General features: G+C 43.6%; 1 non-coding gene across 1 annotated transcript; it reads right to left on the bottom strand.

Annotated features, from left to right (window-relative positions):
* Window positions 1-7,282: 7,282 nt before the first annotated feature.
* TRNAA-AGC (transfer RNA alanine (anticodon AGC)) lies at window positions 7,283-7,355 on the bottom strand. The gene has a single exon. It is a non-coding gene; the product is annotated as a tRNA-Ala (tRNA).
* Between the last annotated feature and the right edge of the window lie 11,119 nt (window positions 7,356-18,474).

Raw genomic sequence — 18,474 nt, 5'->3', positions numbered from 1 at the left:
CTAATCCTAATATCTTAGAATGTAAATTATGAGAATGGATCTGCTAGGATCTTTCTATTGTTAAGTTCTAATAAAGCAAAGAAGAACTAAAGAGCCTCTTGATGAAAGTGAAAAAGTTGGCTTAAAACTCAACATTCAGAAAACTAAGATCATGGCATCCAGTCTCATCACTTCATGGGAAATAGATGGGAAACAGTGGAAACAGTGTCAGGCTTTATTTTGGGGCGCTCCAAAATCACTGCAGATGGTGACTGCAGCTATGAAATTAAAAGACTCTTGCTCCGTGGAAGAAAAGCTATGACCAGCCTAGACAGCCTATTAAAAAGCAGAGACATTGCTTTGCCCACAAAGGTCCATCTAGTCAAAGCTATAGTTTTTCTTTCCAGTGGTCATGTATGGATGTGAGAGTTGGACTACAAAGAAAGCTGAGTGCCAAAGAATTGATGCTTTTGAACTGTGGTGTTGGAGAAGACTCTTGAGAGTCCCTTGGACTGCAAGGAGATCCAACCAGTCCATCCTAAAGGAAATCAGTCCTGAATATTCATTGGAAGGACTGATGCTGAAGCTGAAGCTCCAATACTCTGGTCACCTGATGTGAAGAACTGACTCACTGGAAAAGACCCTGATGCTGGGAAAGATTGAAGGCGGGAAGAGAAGGGGATGACAGAGTATGAGATGGTTGTATGGCATCACCAACTCAATGGACGTGAGTCTGAGTAAGCTCCGGGAGTTGGTGATGGACAGGGAGGCCTCGTGTGCTGCATTCCATGGGGTCGCAAAGAATCGGACGCGACTGAGCACCTGAACTGATGAAAACCTTATCAACCACAAGTGCCTTGTAACTTTTGTCTTTTTGTGACTCAAGATATCTGAAAGCAGAATAGGTCCTGTAAGAATATTTGGAAAAACCTTTGTTTTCAACTTACATATTTTGGGAAGCCAGTTAGGACAAAGCTAGCTTGAGTTCTCATGCAAAATAAAGGGTTCTGGCTTGACAGTGAACCTAACAGGCATCTCAAAACAAATTAAATCCTGACATCAGCTAAAAAGTAAAGGAGGCATGCATGTGTAGTCACTTCAGTCATGACCAACTCTTTGTGACTCTATGGACTGTAGCCCATCCAGTTCCTCTGCCCATGGGCTTCTCTTCACAAGAATACTGGAGCAGGTTGCTGTGCCTTCCTCCAGGGGATCTTCCAAACCTAAGGATCAAACCCATGTCTCTTACATCTCCTGCATTGGCAGGCAGGTTCTTACCACTAGCACCACCTGGGAAACCCAGAAAGAAACGATAATAATCCAAAACTGGAAGAGACTCAGGGTAGGTACAGTATAGCCCTGGTCCAAGTCCTAAGAGAGCGAGGGCTCCAACCCACGTGCCATGCCCAGCTGCCTTCTCAGGAGGCACCCCTCAGAGCTACCTGGGACCTCCAAGAGGTCCTCCGGAGATGCCAAACTATTGGTCTATGGGTGGATCAGCTTACGAGCTGAGTGATAAAATCTCATGATTAGGAGGGACACCAGCATTCAGTTGGAAGCAGAAGTACAAAGAACAGGTTCTGGAACTGGATCGAAAGCCTAACTCTACCATGGGCCAGCTGTGGGACCTTGAGCAACTGACTGAACCTCTCTGTGCCTTATTTAGTGCATCTGTAAAACAAAGATAACCATAGAACCTTTCTGGTAGAGTTCTTCTGAGGATTAAAGGAGAAGATGTTGATAGGAGCCTCATATGGTGTCTCACTTAGGAAGCCTCAAATACAATATTTTAGTTTAGTCACATGCGCAGATCTCTTGTATTTCCTAAGAAATGCTGTCGATCATCCTAACAATTGTTAAACGACAAGACAGGAGTATGACCTCTGGAGAGTGAGAAAAAGAATGTATCCTAAGGTGGTGAGTAATGCTTTTTAATGTCAGCATTCCAATCACTCAGTAAGAGCAGACTGTTTAACTCACAGCACTGGAGGGGCCCCCACTCACTTCCAAGCACATTAAATAGATATCACCGCTCAGAGTCTGTCTAGGGCAGGGACTGTGTCATACTCTTCTTTGTCCCCCTGAGCCCAGCACCTAGAATGTCCTCAGATAAACAGAGGGTCAGCTGAGCTACTCGTCTTGTCTCCCTCTGCGGTGGCACAGCGCTCTGTAAATGTGGAAAGTATAGAGAATGATTAGAGAAAGCAGACAAGGCGGTGTTCTTCCTCTTTCCTTAGTTCTGCCAACACCCCCCAGCAGCTCCATCTTAAAGCCATTCCTCACCCATCTTGCTCAGGCCGGCAGACTATCAGTCAGGTCCCTCTCTGAGTCTTCCAGAATTCTCCTCAGGGGTGCAGCCTCACTGGCAGTAGTAAGCCTCCTCTTCATCTTTAAAGAGGGCTTCACAAATGCTCTATTCTTTGGCTCATTGGCAAGACTCTCAGGAAACCAAAAAATGTTCTTTCTTCAAAAGGTGGGGTGAATGTCTGAGCGAGGTATTTCTAAGAGCTCCATACCAGATATAAAATAGCTATGACTTGTATATAATTGCAAATCTAATGATACCCAAAATTCACCATTTAAGGTGAGAAAAGTGGTTCTGAAAGTTTTAAAATCTTATTCACAAGGTAAAACATATATTATGTTAAAAGAAGAATGTGACAACAGGCACAATGGGAGTAATAATTATTATTACTCACTCCTACATGAATTCCACTTTTCCTCTTGCCCTTACCATTTAAAGCTTTCCTCTCTTACACAAACCTCCCTCAGAAACTCAGTGTTTGCACACTGCCGAGTGATACCCACAATCTGACCCCAAGTCCAGTGAAAGTCATAGAAAGAAACTGCACTAAAGCAGAGGAATCATGATTATCTTAAGAAACAAAGCAAATATCCACCTAAGCATATCTCTTCCTTTATCTGAGAACCGCCTTATGAGAACAAGGGGAAATTCTGAATGGACAGGAGCAGCTTTGTGACCTGGTCTTGCTCACAGATGCTAACAGATGCTGCCAGGTCAGACACCCTGGGCCTCTGGGGCAATGCTTAGTCAAACTCATCTCTGCACCACCACCCACCTTTTATCATCAGGACACTTTCTTACAAAGATATAAAAAAGTAAAGGAGAAAGAAAAAGCGTTAAGAGGAGATTAGTAGGGGGCCTTTGATCATTTTTTAAATCTGCCATTGACTAGTGTTTTCATTATCTATTACTGTGCAGTAAACCAGCCCAAACTTAGTAGATTAAATGGCAACAATTTTCATTTCCCAGGTAGCTCAGTGGTAAACAACTTCCCTGGTGGCTCAGAAGGTAAAGAATCTGCCTTCAACGATGGAGATACAGGTTTGATCCCTGGATCAGGAAAATCCCCTGGAGAAGGAAATGGCAACCCACCAGTAATCTTGCCTGGAAAATTCCATGGGCAGAGGAGCCCAGCAGGCTACAGTCCATGGGGTCATAAAAGAGACAGAGCTTAGCAACTAAGCAACTCAACAATTTTCATTAGGAAGAAGAGGAGGAGGAAACGGAGGAGAAGAGTTCAGTTTCTCTGGTTTCCATGGGTTGACCTGGGTCAGCTAGGCAATTCCCACTCAGGGTCTGTCGTGAGGCTGCTGTCAGAGAGGACAGGGGCTGGGATCTTCTGGACGCTTCATTGCTCACAGGTCTAGTAAATAACACTGGCTCTTGGCTGGGAGCTCAGCTGGAAGAACATCTGCCCATGGTGGCCCAGGCATCCTGGGCTTCTCTCAGCAAGACCGCTGGGTCTTGAGAGCAAGAATCCCGGGAGAAAGAGCCAGGTCATCACCTTCAAAGGCCAGACGCTGGGTCACTGTGCCACTGGACCACAGTCTGCTCATCAGGATTGAGTCTGTTTTCCAGGGAAGGGGAATTAGACTCCTGATTAGAGGAGTATCAAAGAATATGTGGGTGTGGTTTGAAAACACCACCCTGTCATACATTTCTTTGTCCCTTTCAAAACCATGAGTAAGTATTAAAAAAGACAAACTCATCAAGGCTCAGCTTGCATCAGACATTAGATCCCTCTGCTTTATTTTTGCTCTGATGATCAATGCCTTCCTCATCCATACGTTGATGAGGCAAAGCATCTCTGACACATCCTCTCTCTCTTCCTAAATATCTCCTCTTATGGGCTCTGAGAGCAAGACCACTAACCACAAGAAAGCCACAGTTTCCACAATAGGGAGACTTGATGGAGGATGAGTTTATTTTCTTCCAAATATCCTGCTCTTTCAACCACGACACTGTTTCTAGTAGCCACTGGCTGACGTCATCTTTGAGATTCTTCGTGTCCTGTAAGTCGCCAAAACCAATATGAAACTCCCACATACTAGTAGTCTTCTCTACATCACCTAAACACTCTCCGGCACCAGTCCTCTCTTTTCTGGACTGGCACCTTCTACATGACTATCCATATCATCACTGTCCCTTCAAATTTAGTGACTGAAATTTCCTTCTCAAACATTGCCTACCTTTCTAATTCTGACAAGATTTCTATGGTTTCTGAATGCGTTTTACCCAAATTTCAGGTCATGGGTTTCAAATACCTGATCAAAGACCTATGCTCATGTCTTTGAAACACAGACATAAATATACCCTCCCACTCCAATACAGTCCATAGGGTCGCAAAGAGTCGGACACAGCTGTGTGACTTCACTTTCAACAATTTCAACCTGCTCCAAATTAATTGTGTGTCCCCCACTATCTCCTCTCGACAACCTCAAGTGCATATTCAGGAAAGATTTTCATTGTCCTGTCTCCAGACTCACATTCTCAAAGATGGTTCTTCAGTCCGTCTGCACTTTTGCACCTGCCAGCCCGTTTCAGCGCAGTAGAATAGAAAGACCCCAGGTTTCAGAAATGAGGCAGCCAGACTCTAGTGTTAAAACCCTCAAGACAAGATATTCAATAACATTTATTTGAAGTAAAATATACACTATCATGGTGACCATTCCTTCCATTTTTAAAATTCTTCTCAATTTTCATCTACCTTTTAAACCTTCCCTGGTGGATTCCCCAGTGGCTTCCCAGGGTTTCCCTGGTGGCTCATCTGGTAAAGAATCTGCCTGTAATATGAGAGACTTGTGTTTGATCCCTGGGTTGGGAAGATCCTCTGGAGAAGGAAATGGCCACCCACTCCAGTATTCTGGCCTGGAGAATTCCATGGACTGTATAATCCATGTGGTCTCAAAGAGTTGGAAATGACTGAGCCACTTTCACTTTAAATCTTCCACTATAAGCAAAGGAGGTTCCAGTGTCTTGCTGCTTATGACAGCCCTTCTGTGAGCCTGGCAGAAAGAATGCCAGCAAAGTCCACCTCAGGGTGTATAGGCCTCTTTGCAGGATTTATGACAGCCACAGACTGATGATGGCTGAAGACCGTGGGTGTCTCACGGCAACACACATTAAACACGTCTGCCATTTGTGTGTAGCTGAGGGCCCATCCTAAATCCCACCAGGGCAGCAAAGCACACATACAACCCATGAAAAGTGAAAGTGTTAGTCATTCAGTCATGTCCAATTCTGCAACCCCATGTACTGTAGCCCTCCAGGCTCCTCTAACCATGGGATTTTCCAGGCAAGAATACTGGAATGGGTTGTCATTTCCTTCTCCAAACAACCATGAGAGGGTCTCAGAGTGCACCCTGCAAGGGCTTCTAGAGAAGGCTGAGAAGATGCACAATGCCTGGTGCCCATCAGCTGGCTGAGCATTACAGACTTGCCTTCCTGGAGGTTGGCTGACCTGAGTCATCCAATGTGACAGCTAATATAGGTGCAGTCCTCTAGAAGTCCCCCCCAAATTCCAGTGAATTCCACAGTCAGTCCTCACCACCATCCAGCAACACATCCCTCAATATACTATTCTCTCTATTTTGTATACGCTTTCACCTCTGCATGTCTAAAAGCTAAAACCATGCCTACCCACTGCAACCTCAGATGGTCACTGAAAAGAAACACTCAAGTTCTCACCCAAGATGATCTGCCTGTCCCTGTGGTCCAGCTCAACTCTTTCAAACTAGGATTTGGGGACAAACTGTCAACCAATCGTGACAGATATATTTTGCACATCTCTTGTGCGTAGAGCTCCCTCTGGAGCCTGGAGGGTGAGGGGGTGGACTGGCAATGCTCTGAGAGAGACTGTGGGTGTTCCCAGATCTCCTGGGCATTCATCATCAAGTTTGCATCCCAGGAGCACACCAACAGGGGCAAGACAGACAATGGCATTTCCTGAAAAGAATGTCTATGCTCACAAGTACAAGGAGAATTCACCCATATGCACTATTCAGAAAGGCTGGTGTGTCTAGATCTTTATCAGTGCACAAGCATAGGTCCGTGGGAACATCTACAAAGGCAGCAGCAACTGTTAAATTTCAGGGATGCTGTCAACATGTATTCATTCGGCAAACACCCACTGAGTACTCCCTGTACTCAGCATTGCCCCAGATGCTAGGATACAGAGGCATGCAAACCAGTGGTACTCCAGTAGGTGAAATTAGTAGCTTACATGAGTGCTGACTAATAAGTTCTATGGAGAAAAACAAAGGAAGGAGAGAGGAAGAGGCTCGGCTGGGGAATGGAGAGGGTGTTGTTCTCTATAGGACAGACAGGAAAGCCTCTGATAAGGCACCGCTGGGGCCTGAAGGAAGTATGAGGGTGAGTCCTGCAGGGATGTGCAGTCAGCGGAGAGCACAGGGGAGGCACCTGAGAAGGAATCAAACAGGGACATCCCACTGTCACCCCCATCACAAGCCCCATCTCCCGATATCCCGAAACTTCAAGACAAAGAAGAATCCCACCACATTTCATACCAAGATTGAGTTTCCAGCAGGAGCCCAACTCATTCTCCCAGTAATTGAAAGTAGATTTACTCTCCTGAAGTTGAAATCCTCCCAGTGCTTGTTTTGGTGGCCTGTGGAGTCCCAAAGGGATGATGGTAAGAAAAAGAGGATTATAGAAAAATAGAGAACAAACAGGAGGTAGGAAAGGTGGAGGAGAAAAAGGGGGAAAGGGCAAATGAGGAATATCTGCTAGTAAGTAAACTTCCTGTATCAAATTCATGACATGTAAACTTGTATATCAGAATATGTGACTCTTAACATAGCACGTATCTGGACCCAGGGCAGATATTACTGCAATATCTCAAGAAGCAAAATCAGCAAGGCTAAAAGGCCTTGCATTAACAAACTGTAAACACACCAACACAAACATAAGGCACAAATGTATTGTTTCAAAACTAATCCAGATAATGATTAAAGCAATCACATCATTGGTACCTATCTGTTCCCTGACCAGGGATTGAACCTGGGCCCTTGGTGGTGCTAGCATTAAATCCTAACCACTGGACCACCAGGGAATTTCCTCAGTATTATATGTAACTGTCAAAACTAGAAACAACCTAAGCATCAGCCAATGGATGGTTACTTAAATGGTTAATTAAATTATGAAAATTTCATAAGGCAGAATATTATAGTCATTAAAAGTATCTCCAAAGAAATATTAGTGACATGGAAGAAATAGTCATGCTAAAGTCAGTGATACACAATATAGTCTACATTAGATGAAACGTTCTAAAATCTCACTTGACCTGTTTGTAATTTTTGTTTTGTTTTGTTTTGAGTAAATGCTATGGTCTGAATGTTTGTAGCCCCACAAAATTTGCATGTTGAAATCCTGATGTCTAATGTGATAGCAGTACAGAGGCAGGCCTTTGCAAGTTCCTTCAGCCCTGAAGGTGGAGCTCTCATGAGTAGGATTAGTGTGTTATAGAAGAAACCCCAGAGAGCTCTCTCTCATCTCCTCTAACATGTGAGAACATGGTGAAAAAGTACTCTCTATGAATTAGGAAGCCTCTCCTGTGGCTCAGACGGTCCTCTTGCAATGCAGAAGACCCAGATTTGACCCCTGAGTCAGAAAGATCCCCTGGAGAGGGGAATGGCAACCCACTCCAATATTCTTGCCTGGAGAATTCCATGGACAGAGGAGCCTGGTGGGTTACAGTCTATGGGGTTGCAGAGGTGGACACAATTGAGCAACTAACACTTCACAGCAAACACCAAAGCTGCCAGTGCCATAGCTTAGACTTCCCAGCCTTCAGAACTGTGACAAATAAATGTTTGTTGTTTATAAGCCACCCTCATCTACGATATTTTTATTATAGTAACCCAGTGAACTAAGACAATGAGCATGAGCCTAAGTTACATTTATAATCAAGTAAAAAGCAAAATCTTAAGAGTTCTACTCACATATGGTTTTTATCTTAAATTTCCATCCCTGCCATGAAGTCAAAGCCTCATGAAGTACTAGGGGCACCCTGTGAAGTTACACAATCATACTCTTATCTATTAATTTGTAAGTTAAGGCTTTCTAAAAATCCTAATAGAATGCGAAAAACAGATTTTTAATAAGTCTAATCTTTCCAGCCAAGACCTGGAAATAATGTGGCCATGATCTTAACAGAGGTCAACAGAACTGAGGCATGGCTCTTTTCCATGGATTGTGTTTCCTGAGGCTCCCCTGACTTTAAAAAAAAAAAAAAAAAAAAAAGACAACACAGCCATTCACCAGTTCTTTCTTTACATCCTGAAAATCACTAGAGACTATTGGTATCAAGAGTCTGCAAAAGAAGTAAACAGTTTTCAGATTGTTGACTTTGTGTGTAGCTCCAACCATTTTGAAATATGTAGCTACAGAAATTATTTCATGAGTAGACCTAATGCAACAGAGGGAAGCTTTCAAAATCTACTGTATTGTGTTACCCTTGAAAGTTTCAAAAAATAAAAGAGAATACCAGACTCTCCCATGCAATAAGAGGCTTTGTGGTTAAGTCAGAAAAGATAAGTTATTATCCCATATGGAATGATGAAAGCAACTGTGGGTGGGAAGGTGGGGAAATGGGGAGATGAAAAAGACCCTCTAAACTCTCATCCAGTGACCTGATTATGTTTCCTGGATCATGTAGGAAACATGCTTAGAAGAAAGCATTTACTTTATCGATGCCCTTTGGGAGATATTCGCTTGACTTTGCTTATCTCCTATGCCTACAGAGTGAATCTGTGGTTGGGTCCTTTCTTGTTTCTGATGGAGCAGCCAAGAGAACGCTCAAGAATGCAAGCAATTTACTCAAAAACAGACATAACACTGTCTGTTACTCTCTGGCACTGACAGAGCCAGAGAGCAACTAGAATCTATTACCACTTGAATTCCAAATTTTTAGGCTGATGTCTCCCATTGCGAGGGTTTTCTGTGCCAAATCAATTAATTATAGGTTTATGGATATCCAGTTCTTTTCACTCAAAATGAAATGGATCCCCATCAAATCAGAAATGCAATGTGTTCTTTTTTCCCGAGAAAAAATGATCATGATCAGATGTAACCTGCAAAGGAAGATTCATTTTTTGAAGCATACGAGACTCATGATAAAACTATCTATCAAAAAAAATCTAAATGAAGCAGATAACTTTGATATTAACTCTACATCTCCGTTGAGCTCTAAGTATTTGCTGTCAACTAAAGAAGAATTCATTAGTACGGTCTTTTATAGACTATTAACATGCTTCATTGTTTTCTCTTTGCCCAGTCTTGTCCTGCCCCAATCCATTATCCAGGATGAAACCAGAACAATCTAAAACCACAAATGTGATCTGGACACTTTCCTTTTTTAACATTTCAATGGTTCCCATTGTCCTTTGAGTGAAGCACAAATTCCCCAAAATGGCTCCCAAGTTCCCAAATTATCTGGTCTCCATTCTTCGACTGGAGCAGCAGCTGTGTGGTACTGGAGTGATGCCCATGCAGCTGTGCAGCAACTTTGAGGAGATAGCCCACATCCAAGGGCAAAGGAGAAGCCCTAGCAAGACGGTTCAGTTCAGTTCTGTTCAGTCACTCACTCGTGTCCGACTCTTTGCGACCCCATGAATCACAGCACGCCAGGCCTCCCTGTCCATCATCAACTCCTGAAGTTCACTCAAACGCATGTCCATTGAGTCAGTGATGCCATCCAGTCATCTCATTCTCTGTCATCCCCTTCTCCTCCTGCCCCCAATCCCTTCCAGCATCAGAGTCTTTTCCAATGAGTCAACTTTTCACATGAGGTGGCCAAATTATTGGAGTTTCAGCTTTAGCATCAGTCCTTCCAATGAACACCCAGGACTGATCTCCTTTAGAATGGACTGGTTGGATTTCCTTGCAGTCCAAAGGACTCTCAAGAGTCTTCTCCAAAACCACAGTTGGAAAGCATCAGTTCTTCGGTGCTCAGGTTTCTTCACAGTCCAACTCTCACATTCATGTATGACCACAGGAAAAACCATAGCCTTGACAAGATGGACCTCTGTTGGCAAGGTAATGTCTTTGCTTTTCAATATGCTATCTAGGTTGGTCATAACTTTCCTTCCAAGGAGTAAGCCTCTTTTAATTTCATGGCTGCAATCACCATCTACAGTGATTTTGGAGCCCCCCAAAATAAAATCTGACACTGTTTCCACTGTTTCCCCATCTATTTCCCATGAAGTGATGGGACCGGATGCCATGATCTTCGCTTTCTGAATGTTGAGCTTTAAGCCAACTTTTTCACTCTCCTCTTTCACATTCATCAAGAGGCTTTTCAGTTCCTCTTCACTTTCTGCCATAAGGGTGGTGTCATCTGCATATCTGAGGTTATTGATATTTCTCCCAGCAAACTTTATTCCAGCTTGTGCTTCTTCCAGTCCAGCGTTTCTCATGATGTACTCTGCATAGAAGTTAAATAAGCAGGGTGATAATATACAGCCTTGACATACTCCTTTTCCTATTTGGTACCAGTCTGTTGTTCCACGTCCAGTTCTAACTGGTGCTTCCTGACCTGCATATAGGTTTCTCAAGAGGCAGGTCAGATGGTCTGGTATTCCCATCTCTTTCAGAATTTTCCACAGTTTATTGTAATCAACACAGTCAAAGGCTTTGGCATAGTCAATAAAGAAGAAATAGATGTTTTTCTGGAACTCTCTTGCTTTTTCCATGATCCAGCAGATGTTGGCAATTTGATCTCTGATTTCTCTGCCTTTTCTAAAACCAGCTTGAACATCTGGAAGTTCATGGTTCACGTATTGCTGAAGCCTGGCTTGGAGAATTTTGAGCATTGCTTTGCTAGCATGCGAGATGAGTGCAATTGTGTGGTAGTTTGAGCATTCTTTGGCATTGCCCTTCTTTGGGATTGAAATGAAAACTGACCTTTTCCAGTCCTGTGGCCACTGCTGAGTTTTCCCAATTTGCTGGCATATTGAGTGCAGCACTTTCACAGCATCATCTGTCAGGATTTGAAACAGCTCAACTGGAATTCCATCACTTCCACTAGCTTTGTTCATAGTGATGCTTTCTAAGGCCCACTTGGCTTTGCATTCCAGGATGTCTGGCTCTAGGTGAGTGATCACACCATCGTGATTATCTTGGTCATGAAGATCTTTTTCGTACAGTTCTTCTGTGGAGAGGAGCTACCCCACGCCCGAGGTCAGGGGTGGCAGCTGAGAGGAGCAACCCCACATCCAAGGATCAGTGGCTGTGAGGGCGCAGGAGGGCTGAGAGGAGCTCTTTCATGTTCAAGGTCAGGAGGGGTGGCCATGAGAAGATACCCCTCCTTCAAGGTAAGGAGCAATAGCTGCACTTTTCTGGAGCAGCCATGAAGAGATACCCCACGTCCAAGGTAAGAGAAACTCAAGTAAGACAGTAGGTGTTGTGAGAGGGCATCAGAAGGCAGACACACTGAAACCATAATCACAGAAAATTAGTCAATCTGATCACACGGACCACAGCCTTGTCTAACTCAATGAAACTAAGCCTTGGTGTGGGGCCACCAAGGCAGGCAGGTCATGGTGGCGAGGTCTCACAGAATGTGGTCCACTGGAGAAGGGAATGGCAAACCACTTCAGTATTCTTGCCTTGAGAACCCCATGAACAGTATGAAAAAGCAAGATGGTAGGAGGGGCAAAATCGTGTTTAGCATCAAACCCCATACCCGCCAGAGATGCTCAGAGGGCTCAAACAAACCTTGTGTGCACCAGGACCCAGAGACCCTACAGAAACTGAGACAGAAATGTGTTTGGGTATTTCCTGAGGAGGTACAGGTCAGCAGTGGACTGCTGCAGGGACAGGGGCTCTGGGTGCAACAGACTTGGGTATGGCATAAGCCCTCTTGGAGGAGGTCACCATTAACCCCACCCCAGAGCCTCCAGAACTTATACAGGATTGGGAAAGACTCTTGGAGAGGACAAACAGAACCTTGTGCACACCAGAACCCAGGAGAAAGGAGCAATGACACCAGAAGAGACTGACCCAAGCTTGTCCAGGAGTGTCCAGGTGTCTCCAGTGGAGGCGTGGTCCAGTGTTGGCCTGCTGCAGGGTTGGGCACACTGAGTGTAGCAGTGCCTGCATGGGACCTTTTGAAGGAGGTACCATTATATTCATTGCCTCCACCATAGTTTGGCCCCAGGTTAAATAACAGGGAGGGAACACAGCTCCACCAATCAACAGAAAATAAGATCAAAGATTTACTAAGCACAGCCTCGCCCATCAAAATGAGACCCACTTTCTCCCTCAGTCGGTCTCTCCCATCAGGAAGCTTCCATAAGCCTCTTATCCTTCTCCATCAGAGGGCAGAGAGACTGAAAACCAAAATCACTGAAAACTAACCAATCTGATCACATGGACCACAGCCTTGTCTAACTCAATGAAACTAAGCCATGCCGAGTGGGGCCACCCAAGGCGGGTGGGTCATGGTGGAGAGGTCTGACAGAATGTGGTCCACTGGAGTAGGGAATGGCAAACCACTTCAGTATTCTTGCCTTGAGAACCCCATAACCAGTATGAAAAGGCGAAAAGGTAGGACACCGAAAGGTGAACTCCCCAGGTCAGTAGGTGCCCAATATGCTACTGGAGATCAGTGGAGAAATAACTCCAAAAAAAAAAAATTAAAAGATGGAGCCAAAGGAAAACAACACCCAGCTGTGGTTGTGACTGGTGATGGAAGTAAAGTCCAATGCTGTAAAGAGTAATATTGCATAGGAACCTGGAATGCTAGGTCCATGAATCAAGGCAGATTGGAAATCTTCAAAAAGGAGCTGGCAAGAGTAAATGTCAACATTTTAGGAAACAGTGAACTAAAATGGACTGCAATGGGTGGATTTAACTCAGATGACCATTATATCTACTACTGTGGGAAAGAATCCCTTAGAAGAAATGGAGTAGCCATCATGGTCAACAAAAGAGTCCAAAATGCAGTATTTGGATGCAATCTCAAAAATGACAGAATGATCTCTGTTCGTTTCCAAGGCAAACCATTCAAAATCACAGTAATCCAAGTCTATGCCCCGACCAGTAACACTGAAGAAGCTGAAGTTGAACAGTTCTATGATGACCTACAAGACCATCTAGAACTAACACCCAAAAAAGATGTCTGTTTCATTATAGGGTGCTGGAATGGAAAAGTAGGAAGCCAAGAAACACCTGGAACAATAGGCAAATTTGGTTTTGGAGTACAAAATGAAGCAGGGCAAAGGCTAACAGAGTTTTGCCAAGAGAACACTCTGGTCATAGCAAACACCTTGCAACAACACAAGAGAAGACTCTACACATGGACATCACCAGATGGTCAATACCGAAATCAGATTGATTATATTCTTTGCAGCCAAAGACGAAGAAGCTCTATGCAGTCAGCAAAAACAAGACCAGGAGCTGAATGTGGCTCCGATGATAAAGTCCTTGTTGCCAAATTCAGACTTAAATTGAAGAAAGTAGGGAGAACCACTAGACCATTCAGGTAAGACCTAAATCAAACCCCTTACAATTATACAGTCGAAGTGACAAATAGATTCAAAGAATTAGATCTGATAGACAGACTACCGGAAGAACTATGGATGGAGGTTCGTGGCATTGTACAGGAGATAGGGATCAAGACCATTCTCAAGAAAAAGAAATGAAAAAAAGGCAAAATGGTTGTCTGAGGAGGCCTAAAAAATAGCTGAGAAAAGAGGAGAAGCAAAAGGCAAAGGAGAAAAGGAAAGATATACCCATTTGAATGCAGAGTTCCAAAGAATATCAAGGAGAGATAAGAAAGCCTTCCTCGGTGATCAATGAAAAGAAATAGAGGAAAACAACAGAATGGGAAAGAATAGAGATCTCTTCAAGAAAACAAGAGATACCAAGGGAATACTTCATGCCAAGATGGGCTCAGTAAGGGGCAGAAATGTTATGGACCTAACAGAAGCAGAAGATATTAAGAAGACATGGCAAGAGTACACTGAAGAATTATACAAAAGAGATCTTCATGACTCAGATAATCACGATGGTGTGATCGCTCATCTAGAGCCAGACATCCTAGAATGTGAAGTCTAGTGGGCTTTAGGAAGCATCACTGTGAACAAACCTAGTGGAGGTGATTAAATTCCAGCTGAGCTATTTCAAATCCTAAAAGATGATGCTATGAAAGTGCTCCACTAAATATGCCAGCAAACTGGGAAAACTCAGCAGTGGCCACAGGACTAGAAAAGGTCAGTTTTCATTCCATCCCAAAGAAGGGCTATGCCAAAGAATGCTCAAACTACTGCACAATTTTACTCACTTCACTCGCTAGCAAGGTAATGCTCAAAATTCTCCAAGCCAGGCTTCAACAGTATGTGAACCATGAACTTCCAGATGTTCAAGATGGATTTAGAAAAGGCAGAGGAACCAGAGATCAAATTGCCAACATCTGCTGGATCATGGAAAAAGCAAGAGAGTTCCAGAAAAACGTCTATTTCTGCTTTATTGACTATGCCAAAGCCTTTGACTGTGTGCATCACAATAAACTGTGGAAAATTCTGAAAGAGATAGGAATACCAGACCATCTGACCTGCCTCCTGAGAAGTCTGTATGTAGGTCAAGAAGCAATAGTTAGAACTGCACATGGAACAATAGACTGGTTCCAAATTGGGAAAGGAGTACGTCAAGACTGTATATTGTCATCCTGCTTTTTTAGCTTATATGCCCAGTGCATCATGTGAAATGCCAGGCTGGATGAAGCACACGCTGGAATCAAAATTGCCAGGAGAAATATCAATAACCTCAAATATGCAGATGACACCACCCTTATAGCAGAAAGCCAAGAAGAACTAAAGAGCTTCTTGATGAAAGTGAAAGAGAAGAGTGGAAAAGTTGGCTTAAAACTCAACATTCAGAAAACTAAGATCATGGCATCTGGTCCCATCACTTCATGGGAAATAGATGGGATAACATTGGAAACAGTGAGAGACTTTATTTTGGGGGGCTCCAAAATCACTACAGATGGTGATTGCAGCCATGAAATTAAAAGACACTTGCCCCTTGGAAAAAAAGCTATGACCAAGCTAAACAGCATATTAAAAAGCAGAGACATTACTTTGCCCAAAAACGTCCATCTAGTCGAAGCTATGGTTTTTCCAGTAGTCATGTGTGGATGTGAGAGTTGGACTGTGAAGAAAGCTGAGCATGGAAGAAATTATGCTTTTGAACTGTGGTGCTGGAGAAGACCCTTGAGAGTCCCTTGGGCTGCAAGGAGATCCAACCAGTCCATCCTAAAGGAAATCGGTCCTGAATATTCATTGGAAGGACTGATGCTGAAGCTGAAACTCCAATCTTTGGCCACCTGATGCAAAGAACTCACTCTTTGGAAAAGACCTTGATGCTGGGAAAGATTGAAGGCAGGAGGAGAAGGGGATGACAGAGGATGAGATGGTTGAATGGCATCACCAATTCGACGGACATGAATTTGAGTAATGTCCAGGAGTTGATGTTGGACAGGGAGGCCTGGCTTGCTATAGTCCATGGGTTCACAAAGAGTCGGACATGACTGAGCAACTGAAGTGAACTGAGGGCCCAGAGTCACTGCATGGAAAACAGTCATGTGGATGACCTACCTTGTCCACATTGGAATTGATATGAGCCAGAATCAACCACCCATTTTGTTACATCTCTGAGTTTCCTACTATAGCAGTTAGCATTGGTGACCTCTCAATCACTAAAATGCACTCTCCACTTTTTCATCCCTACCTCCCATCACCATTAATTTTCATCTAACTTCTATTTCTCTTTGAATTTCAGTGTACATCTCCTTCTCCAGAACTTTTTTCCTTGTTACAGCAGAGCTCATATATATTTCTTTAATGAATTCATTCATCATGTTTTACTATATTGACTCCATTAAAATTATTTCTATATGGACTGTAAGCTCCAAAAAGGCAGAGGCTCAGTTTATGTTGGTCCCCACTGTCTCCCCAGTGCTGACATGCTGTGTGTGACATAGTTCAGTTCAGTTCAGCCGCTGAGTTGTGTCCGACTCTTTGTGACCCCATGAATCGCAGCACACCAGGCCTCCCCGTCCATCACTAACTCTCGGAGGTCACTCAGATTCACGTCCATCGAGTCAGTGATGCCATCCAGCCATCTCATCCTCTGTCATCCCCTTCTCCTCCTGCCCCCAATCCCTCCCAGCATCAGAGATTTTTCCAATGAGTCAACTCTTCACATGAGGTGGCCAAAGTACTGGAGTTTCAGCCTCAGCATCATTCCTACCAAAGAACACCCAGGTTGATCTCCTTTAGTATGTCCTGGTTGGATCTCCTTGCAGTCCATGGGACCCTCAAGAGACTTCTCCAACAGCACAGTTCAAAAGTATCAATTCTTCGGCACTCAGCCTTCTTCACAGTCCAACTCTCATATCCATGTATGACCCCAGGAAAAACTATAGCCTTGACTAGACGGACCTTAGTCGACAAAGTAATGTCTCTGCTTTTGAATATGCTATCTAGGTTGGTCATAACTTTTCTTCCAAGGAGTAAGCCTCTTTTAATTTCATGGCTGCAGTCACCATCTGCAGTGATTTTGGAGCCCAGAAAAATAAAGTCTGACACTGTTTCCACTGTTTCCCATCTATTTCCCATGAAGTGATGGGACTGGATGCCATGATCTTCGTTTTCTGAATGTTGAGCTTTAAGCCAACTTTTTCACTCTCCTCTTTCACTTTCATCAAGAGACTTTTTAGCTCCTCTTTCTTCTGCCATAAGGGTGGTGTCATCTGCATATCTGAGGTGATTGATATTTCTCCCAGCAATCGTGATTCCAGCTTGTGCTTCTTCCAGCCCAGCGTTTCTCATGATGTACTCTGCATACAAGTTAAATAAGCAGGGTGACAATATACAGCCTTGATGTACTTCTTTTCCTATTTGGAACCAGTCTGTTGTTCCATGTCCAGTTCTAACTGGTGCTTCCTGACCTGCATACAGATTTCTCAAGAGGCAGGTCAGGTAGTCTGGTATTCCCATCTCTTTCAGAATCTTCCACAGTTTACTGTGACCCATATAGTCAAAGGCTTTGGCATAGTCAATAAAGCAGAAATAGATGTTTTTCTGGAACTCTCTTGCTTTTTCCATGATCCAGCAGATGTTGGCAATTTGATCTCTGGTTCCTCTGCCTGTTCTAATATCAGCTTGAACATCTGGAAATTCACGGTTCACATATTGCTGAAGCCTGGCTTGGAGAATTTTGAGCATTACTTTACTAGCATGTGAGATGAGTGCAATTGTGCAGTAGTTTGAGCATTCTTTAGCATTGCCTTTCTTTGGGATTGGAATGAAAACTGACCTTTTTCAGTCCTGTGGCCACTGCTGAGTTTTCCCAATTTGCTGGCATATTGAGTGCAGCACTTTCACAGCATCATGTTTCAGGATTTGAAACAGCTCAGCTGAATTCCATCACCTCCACTAGCTTTGTTCATAGTGACCCTTTCTAAGGCCCACCTAACTTCACATTTCAGGATGTCTGGCTCTAGGTGAGTGATCACACCATCATGATTATCTGGGTTGTGAAGATCTTTTCTGTACAATTCTTCTGTGTATTCTTGCCACCTCTTCTTCATATCTTCTGCTTCTGTTAGGTTCATACTATTTCTGTCCTTTATCGAGCCCATCTTTGCGTAAAGTGTTCCCTTGGTGTCTCTAATTATCTTGAAGAGATCTCTAGTCTTACCCATTCTGTTGTTTTTCTCTATTTCTTTGCATTGATCTCTGAAGAAGGCTTTCTTATCTCTTCTTGCTATTCTCTGGAACTCTGCATTCAGATGCTTCTATCTTTCCTTTTCTCCTTTGCTTTTCACCTCTCTTCTTTTCACAGCTATTTGTAAGGCCTCCCCAGACAGTCATTTTGCTTTTTTGCATTTCTTTTCCATGGGGATGGTCTTGATCCCTGTCTCCTGTACAATGTCACGAACTTCTGTCCGTAGTTCATCAGACACTCTATCTATCAGATCTAGGCCCTTAAATCTATTTCTCACTTCCACTGTATAATCATAAGGGATTTGATTTAGGTCACACCTGAATGGTCTAGCAGTTTTCCCTACTTTCTCCAATTTGAGTCTGAATTTGGTAATAAGGAGTTTATGATCTGAGCCACAGTCAGCTTCTGGTCTTGTTTTTGTTGACTGTATAGAGCTTCTC

This window comes from Ovis aries, chromosome 2, assembly GCF_016772045.2.
Source record: "Ovis aries strain OAR_USU_Benz2616 breed Rambouillet chromosome 2, ARS-UI_Ramb_v3.0, whole genome shotgun sequence".
NCBI lineage: Eukaryota > Metazoa > Chordata > Mammalia > Artiodactyla > Bovidae > Ovis > Ovis aries.
This window is presented reverse-complemented; position numbering and strand designations above follow the sequence as displayed.